General features: G+C 38.9%; 1 long non-coding RNA gene across 1 annotated transcript; it reads right to left on the reverse strand.

Annotated features, from left to right (window-relative positions):
• Positions 1-2,633: 2,633 nt before the first annotated feature.
• LOC133877083 (uncharacterized) lies at positions 2,634-6,587 on the reverse strand. Its single transcript, XR_009901652.1, has 3 exons — positions 6,182-6,587; positions 4,492-4,582; positions 2,634-2,939 (listed from the first exon to the last, which is right to left on the reverse strand). It is a non-coding gene; the product is annotated as an uncharacterized LOC133877083 (long non-coding RNA).
• Positions 6,588-9,340: the final 2,753 nt, after the last annotated feature.

The raw sequence follows: 9,340 nt of genomic DNA on the forward strand, positions 1-9,340 counted from the left end.
GATTATGTTTTGTTAGTATTTTGGCCTCATTCTGTGTTAGGACAAAATCACTTAAGTGTAAAGGTGCTGTAAACAGGGATTCCACTATTCAGATTCTGCAAGTTAGAAGAATTCAAGTTCCCTGTCAGCCGTCCGGACGATTGAGCCATCCCGTTCGGACGCCCATCTGTCCACTGTTCCATCCGTCCGGACGACGTGTCATCTCATCCGAACGCTAGATAGACCAGCGTCATATGTCCGGACGAAGTGTTCATTCCGTCCGGAACCCATACTGTATCGAGAAGTTTCTGTGCCAGCTTACATCCGTCCGGACGTTTCAGCAGCACGTCCAGACACCTCCCAGTACTTGATCAGCTTCTGATTTCTTTCCAAGTTCCAAGAAAGGGAAGATCAATCAATTGTCCGGACGATGTGGTATCCCGTCCGGACGCGCGTCTCCTTAAGGCAAGAATCGCAATTCAAATATGACCGTCTGGACGTCTGATAGCTGTGGTCCGGATGCGCTTGCATCAAAGAAGGAAATTGCCGATTTGACTTCAACTGTCCGAACGACTGCCTATCATGGTTCGGACGTGCGCATTGCAGATATGGAAATTGCATATTGAAGAATAGACGTCCGGACGCTCATCCCCCATGGTCCGGACGCTCAAAAGCCTTATAAGGAAATTACTTGCAGCGGACGTGCGACCGTCCGGACGATGTGCCATCCCGTCCGGACGAGGCTTTTAAACAAGAAAGATTTCCCCGTGAAATTTTCGGAAAATCTTGTCGCACAGTTGTCCGTCCGGACGGCCCATGTCTACCGTCTGGACGGCGCCCAGGTAGTTTTTTGCCTGACGCTCATTTGAGCCCCCTGCCTATAAATAGATGCCCCTGGGCACTGAGAATTGCAAGAATTCGGTGTGAATTCCATTAGAGCTCAAAGAAGTCATCAATCCCTCTGAAGCCGTTTTACAAGTGTGCTGTGCTATAAATCGAAGACTATCTTAGAGTTCGGCTCTAAGGTAAGGAGTTCCATTGAAGACCCCTTCAGGTAGGAGAACCTGGTTGGGAAGTGTTCGTGTTGGGTTACACGTTAGAGATCAAGGTATGACCACTGCATCGGTACATGTGAGTGTTACTGCCTTGTATCTAGCTATGTCTTCTGAATAGTGGAATTCCTGGGTTTGGCTGCCCCAGAGTGGTTTTTCTCTTAACTGAGTTTCTACTTCGTCAACAAAAATCTCTTTGTCTCCTTTAATTCCGCATTTAATATTTTGTTGCACACTGTTCACACACACTTGTTAAAATTATAAGTCCATTTAATTTTTCATGTTTTAATGTTTATATTCAATTTTGATAAACCTATGATCTTGTCTTAAAAGGTTGTTCATCTTTACTGAACTCAACATTCGTATTTTCTGTAATTATAAAAATGATGGTTTTACAACGGTTTTTTAATGGACGCAAATCAATAGGGATTGATAGGCCTTGCCAATGAATGATGAATTGCTCTAAATCCTAGATTAGTTTAATTTAGGAAAACAATCCATGCCTTGCTGAAAGATAAGTTATACTTTTCCGAAGATGTGTTATTCTTATTTCTTATTAAGAGTGCTTTTTTAACGAAATTTTTGGATGCTTGACAAACATACATGAATCATGTCATTAATATAAGTGAAATTTCCATGTTAACTACAGTTGATGAAGTCATGTTAACTATCTTAGTTTAACTTTTATGTTTATATTTAGTTTCAATTGCAAAAGAAAATCAAAATCAATTTTTTATTTTTATTTTTTTGAATTAGATTAGAATTGAAAAATAAATTGACTTTTAATTTAACCGTGTGTGTGTAACATGTAACAAAATATCAAAAGTACAGAATTTAAATGAGATAGATATTTTGTTATCGAAGTGAAAACTCAATTAAGAGAAAAATCACTCCGAGGCAGCCAAACCCAGAAAATTCACTATTCTAAAGACTAAGCTAGTACAAAGACAGTAACACTCACATATCCATATGCAGCGATCATATTTTGCACTTTGACACGTAAGGCAACGTGAACGCCTCCCAACCAAGTCACCAACTTGAAGGGGTCTTCAATGGATTCCTTTTTCTTAGGGCTCCTCCCTAAAATAGATTTCAAACATGAACACAGCAACAGGACACCGGCAACAACTTGAGAGCTAGAAGATCTTCACAATAATTCCCTAAACACCCTTTCTAAGTTATAAAGAATTTAATATTGAATTCTGTAAATAATACATGCCTAGAGGCCTCTATTTATAGGCTAAGAATACCTAAAACGAGTCTGTCTTTGATATCTCTGGGTGGCGTCCGGACAGAAGCATTGAACCTCTGGACAGTATTCTGTGCAATCGGCTTTGCATAACGCGCTCCACGTGTTTTCATATTAAGGCCGTGTCCGGATGGTGTTGCCCTATAGTCTGAATGGTTGCACTTTGTCTACACGTAATTGCCATAACAGGACCGCGTCTAGACAGTGTTGCCCTATAGCCCAGACAGATGCAGAATGTGACGACCCTTTTGTTTTGTTTTTTCTTTTTTTGGAAAACATATAATGAGTCATCACAGTGGCACGACTACATGTTGCTTAGCCAACATACGGTAAACATTCCATAAGATGTACTTGATAATCAGAGCTACATCTACGCAGCGGATAACACATAATAACGTTATCAACATAGCAGAAGGTACATCCATAATATGCCTATTTGTTAAAGGCTTCTACATAGCTATTAAATACATACCGAAAGACTGGCTCATAAATACAAATGTCACAGGCGACACGAGCCATAAACAAAGTCTACCAAAAGGCGGACAACACATGGTCCAGCCATTATAACTATTGCGTCGGGCTTCAGTCATAACATCCCAAGTACTACGCTATGATGTCATTCATTACATCCACTGAACCTGTAGTCAAAGCATCAAAGTCTGTATGGTTGTAGGATTTTAACCACATCCGTACAGGTGAAAATATGAGTTCACCACCTCAGTAGTATAAGACTCACTAAGTATACAACATACACAAACATAAATGCATGCAGGGTTCAACAACGTTATTCACAAATTATTAAGTTCGCACAACACATTATCAAGTACAAGTCACACTATTTATCACACACTATATTATCACGTTTTCTACTAACAATATTTCATGCATACCATAAACAATATTCCACACATCTCACGAGTGCTAGTACTTCAATGCTAGGCTTACCATCAACATCGCCCGTAAAGCTACTTACCTGCAGGGCAACAATTCACAAGAGCTAGAGCCACATACCCTAGACTTACTTTTAACACCACCCGTAAAGCTACATACCCGCAGGGCAAACATACACAAGTGCTAGAGATACGTACCCTAGACTTACCTTTAACACCGCCCGTAAAGCCACATACCCACAAGGCAACAATACACAAGTGCTAGAGCCACATGCCCTAAACTTACCTCTAACACTGCCCGTAAAGCCACATACCCTCAGGGCAAACATATACAAGTGCTAGAGCGACATACCCTAGACTTACCTTTAACATCGCCCGTAAAGCCACATACCCGCAGGGCAACAATACATAAGAGCTAGAGCCACATACCCTAGACTTACCTTTAACACCGCCCGTAAAGCCACATACCCGCAGGGCAACAATACACAAGAGCTAGAGCCACATACCCTAGACTTACCTTTAACACCACCAGTAAAGCCACATACCCGTAGGGCAACAATACACAATAGCTAGAGCCACATACACTAAACTTACCTTTAACATCGCCCGTAAAGCCACATACCCGCAGGGCAACAATACACAAGTTCTAGAGCCACATACCCTAGACTTACCTCTAACACCGGCCGTAAAGCCACATACCCGCAAGGCAACCATACACAAGTGCTAGAGCCACATACCCTAGATTTACCTCTAACACCGCCCGTAAAGCCACATACCCGCAAGGCAACCATACACAAGTGCTAGAGCCACATACCCTAGACTTACCTCGTATACTAAGTACTCATATACTACCATTATTACAACATATTCAATTCCCACGATCGACAACTCAATCACATTATTCTCATTCATCTTCCGTCCGACACATACCACATTCATAATATAATTTTATGTTACTCAATCCCCAACGATTCCAAATATATCAATTTCAATCATCTCAACATTAGCTTATCATCGTATTCTCAATTCAATAATTCTCATTTCATCGTATTCTAACATCATGTTATCCATTCCCTAATAATTCCCACATATCAATTTCAATCCAATATATCACAACTCAATACCAAATAATTTTTATCAACAATTCCATAATCGTATACAACAAGACTCATCATCATCCATTAATCCATACAATTCACAATCCAATATATCACAACTCAATCACAGATACTTTTTATCAACAATTCCATAATCATAAACAACCAAGTACCAAAAATGTAAATCTACGTTCTTAGGATCCCTCAGTGAGTAGAATACTCACCTTGGTTGCATTGGACTCATGACTCGAATATCCCCACGTTCTAGTTACCTTGAACTCGTTGTTGGGGAACAATTGAAGTCTCCATACGTGCCTGCAAACATATATGATATTAGACTAAGCTATTGAACCTATGCTCTATGACGTATAAACGACCTGCTTGCTCATGCGTCGCATCACCCGCATCTAAAGCTAGCTAGGTACCCCTTGCTACTATTAGATTTACCATTGGTTCTTGGTTCCAATTGTATCTTGTTTATTAACATAAAATGTATTTACTCTTTTCATTAGTTTATATATTATTGTTGTATTACATTATTATTACTAACCCCTATTTTTATAGTTTGTCATTCGTTTATTAAGTTAACAATATTTATACTTAAGCCATATACTTTTGTATATGTCTATATATATACATACGCTTAAGCCTAATTCACTAGTACACATAAATATTATGTGTACATGGATAGGTGAATTAATTACTAAGTTGTCACGTAATGGATTCATACTATATATTTATGTGTTTCTTATAGCTTACTAACTTATACTTATTAACTTAGTGTTATTTAAGTAATCTATAACTCTTCAACATTCTTATTACAATTGTTGTCCACCTTTGATATTAATCTTAGACTTTAGGTTTAGACATAGTTACTAATGTATTCAACGCTTTACTCATATTGGCTACTAACCATCTAGGTAATTTAGATTATGTGACCTTATCTTATTTAACCTATTAATTTAATAGCTCCTTTAAGCATTCAAATAAAACTTAATAAAGAATCTAACTCAATTGAGTCAACCTTATCCTACATGTCCTCAAAATCCTTATTTACACAACAAGATCAATCTCCTCTAATTGGAATTACCTTATACCAAAATTCTATAACAACTATCATCAATAATTGACAATTAATTACATTCTCTAAATTCACAATAAAGTCTCAACCCAAAGTGTATCAATAAATTTAACTCATAGGGTCAATCTCTTAACTAAACAACTTGAAATCAATTATAACCTTCATCAATTACTTACAACCCACTTACCACATTCCAAAACACATATATAACATCACTAAGACCAAAACCCAAGAGAACATTACCGTTCGGCCAACAACTCAAAATTCCCTTGAAACCCTATATTTTCATCTCAAGCAAAACCCACAATTTCCAACATAAAAAATGCAATCACTAACCACAGCCAGAATTACAAGCCATTTCTAACAAAATCCTCATTCTCACCCATTTAGCCATAAACCCAAATTACTAACACCCAAAATCCAGCCATCATCTATACTTCCAAAATCCACTAAAAATCAACCCAATCGTCTATAACCAACAAAAGCCACTAAAATCAACATCAAGCATGCAAATCAACCAATCCACAACCGAAATCACAAATCAAAAACACAATACTATAAATCCACAACTTCAATACACACACATGGCCACAGTAGGAAAGGAACCCCAAAATTAAAATAACCGAAACCCTAAATCATCAAAAACCAACACATATCTCTACCCTTATACCCATGCAGAAATTGTAATTAAAATCCTAAGTAAATCAGTCCAATCCACCGAGAACCATCAAAGCAATCGGTGAAACTCAACCTACAACAAAGAACCCATTCGGTTCTACAGAAAAATCAAAGGAATGGAAATGAAATCAAGGAGAAGGAAGAAGAAATCTCACTGGACTATGGCAGGAATTCATGGCCCAGCTACTGCCACCACTACTAGACGGTGGCCCAGCCACCACAGCTCCAAAAATTGCACCACTACTGGCCAAGAACTACTCTCCACACTCGGGTTGGGTCTCACTCAATTCATCTCTCTCTCTCTCTCTCTCTCTCTGATGGATCTCTCTCTCACGGTCTCAATGTCTCTCATGGTCTGCTGTGGGTAGAAGAAGAAAGGAGGAAGGGGGAAGGGAAGAGGAGAGATGCAACGTTCGGGGGAAAGAGGAAGAGAAGAGAAAGAAGAAAGAAGAGAAGAATGGGCGTCGGGTGGGGGAGAAAGAAAAAGAAAGAAAATAGAGGAATGGGAGGGGCTGGAACTGAGAGAATAAAGGGAAGGAAAAAGAGAAAAGAAAAGGAAGAAAGAGAAATGGGAGTGGTCGTGTGAGAGGGAAAAAAGGGAGAGAAAAAGAAAGAGAAATGGAAGAGAGAGGGTGAGTGGGACACTTGTCCCATTGTGGGTGGTTGGGAGAAGATGATGTTATCTTCTCCTAACCAATCCCATGGTGACATGTAGCAAGTGAGATTACTTTTTTTTTAAATTTAAATGTCTAGACTTCCATAAATTACACTAGGACCCCACAATATTAAAATCCTATATTTTTAATAACTAATATTTAACCCCACATTCTATCTAATTATATTTTATCATTACAATTAATTTATTTATTCAACTAGGACTCACTATTATTATTATTATTATTATTTCCTAAAGACCCATTAGTAGTATTTTATTATTCCACTTTTCATTATTTTATCTTAAATTCGTTTCATTTTCATAATATGAATATTATCACCTAGAATATAATTATTAGTCCCATCTATTTAATAAATATAATTTATAAATTGCTAAATTTCCTATTTCTTTTTTTGGTCTTTACGTAAAATGTATGCACGCAATTTCCTTAACAAGGATCTCGGCGTCCGGATGGTGTTGCCCTGTTGTCTGGATGGGGTGCAAGCTGTCTTCTCACTCTGTGTTCGCGAAGGAAAGCTGGAATCTTCTTGAACAATGAAGAGCATCTGGACGTGTTGCCATAACGTTCGAACGGATGCAACCTTGAACTATTTGGCTTCTCGTCATTGATGGGTGTCCAGACGCATGGCTGGGCCGTCCGGATGGAAACATAGGATCCGACTTCTCTGAGTTGGAATTTGCACAAAATCTTCCTTGAACACTTGAAATAGCTTTTCTGAAATTCTTTTGAAGACTCTTAAATATACAATATCTCTGATTATGATAGCAACATTACATGATAGTGATTTTGTCAAACAGAATGCAGCCAACAAAACTAACAAACTCCCCCTTTGGCCATTCTGGAACAAAAATCACTTGACCAGTTTTAAAAATACATTCCTGGTCCAAAAATAAAAAATAATCCCCTTTTTGTCTCAAAAGCACAAAGGGTAAACAGAGTAGAAAAACCATAGTTACAAAATACTCCCCCTTGTTGTCTCTGCAGGACAAGGGTAAACAAAGTATATAAAATCCAGAGTTATAAAATTTTACAAATATCCAAAAACAGAAATAAAAGTAAAAATTGTCTCAAAATAAACCAACATGTTAGTTTTTGTGTTGGCTGCATTCGGTTGGACAAAATCACTTCTATGTAATGTTGCTGCTTTCACAAGGATGCTATTTTGTTTAGAGTCTACACTTCAGTTATAAGCTTCAAGAAGACTCTGTGCAGAATTCAAATCAGTCAATTAAATTCCCTTGCATTCATCTGGACAACGTGGTATTCCATCTGGACACTCATCAATCAGTAACATCCGTCCGGACGATGAGAACTTCCATCCAGAAGCCCATTAGTGTCTAGAAGCTTCGAACTGCTCAAGGTTGCATCTGTCCGGACGTAATGGCAAATCATTTAGCCGCTATTCAGAGTTCGAGACCACCATTCAAGTGCATTCGTCTGGACGACGTGACAATACCGTCCGGACGCCATTTAGTGTTCGACAAGTAATAGGATTTCTATTTTAGACACAGATATGGGAAGACAGCTACAATTGTCCGGACGATGTGTGTTCCCGTCTGGACGCTATCCTTGATAGGAGCAGTCAAGCAGAAGGAGTTCAACCGTCCGGACGTCAGACTCCATGGTCCGGACGCTCAGACTTTTGTGTGAAAATTACATGCAGCAGAAGTGCAACCGTCCTGACGCTAAGGCAACACCGTCTGGACACCCTCTGGTATTTTGATCATGAATTTCTACTCAAATATTGGATTGGGACAAAATTGAAGTCATTGGAAAGCTAACGAAAAATACTATAACATAATGGCCTGGACGGCCAATAGAAACATCCGGATGGCTCACCGTCGGGATGGAAAGATAGTAGCGTCCGGACGACCCACCAAAATTTGAGAAGTTTGCAGAATTGCTTTTCATACACGGAAACAGTTGACCGTCCGGACGCCCAAGTCTGCTGTCCGAACGCGCGTGCCAGAGGCTCCAAATTTGAGTTGACAAAGGATTTGTAAAGCCTATATAAAGAGGGCTCTAGGCATGTGTTTTCTACAAAATTCGGTGGTGAATTCCTTATAGCTTAGAAAGGGTGTTTAGGGAGATATTGAAGATCTGTTAGCTCTCTAGCTTTTGCCAGTGTGTGATTTGATCAGCTGTGAAGTCTATCTTAGGGGTTGGCCGTAAGGTAAAGGATTCCATTGAAGACTCCTTCAGGTAGGAGACCTGGTTGGGAGGCGTTCGTATTGGGTTACACGTTAGAGTTCAAGGTACGACCACTGTATCTGGGGTATATGAGTGCTACTACTTTGTAACTAGCTTTGTCTTCTGAATAGTGGATATCTTGGGTTGAGCAACCCAAAAGTGGTTTTTCTCTTAATTGAATTTCCATTTCGTCAAACAAAATATTTGTCTCCTTTAAATTCCGCATTTAATATTTTGTTGCACACTGTTGACACACACAGTTAATTATGTTAGTTTATAATTGGCTTCATTCTGTTGGACAAAATTACTTCTTTGTAAAGATGCTTTTAAACAGGGATTTCGCTATTCAGAGTGCTTCCAGAAGATTCTGCACAATCTACAAGTCAGAAAAATCAGATCCCTTATATGATATGAACTCCACCAACAAATGTGATGAAACCCGATAGC

Source organism: Alnus glutinosa, chromosome 9 (assembly GCF_958979055.1).
Source record: "Alnus glutinosa chromosome 9, dhAlnGlut1.1, whole genome shotgun sequence".
Lineage (NCBI taxonomy): Eukaryota > Viridiplantae > Streptophyta > Magnoliopsida > Fagales > Betulaceae > Alnus > Alnus glutinosa.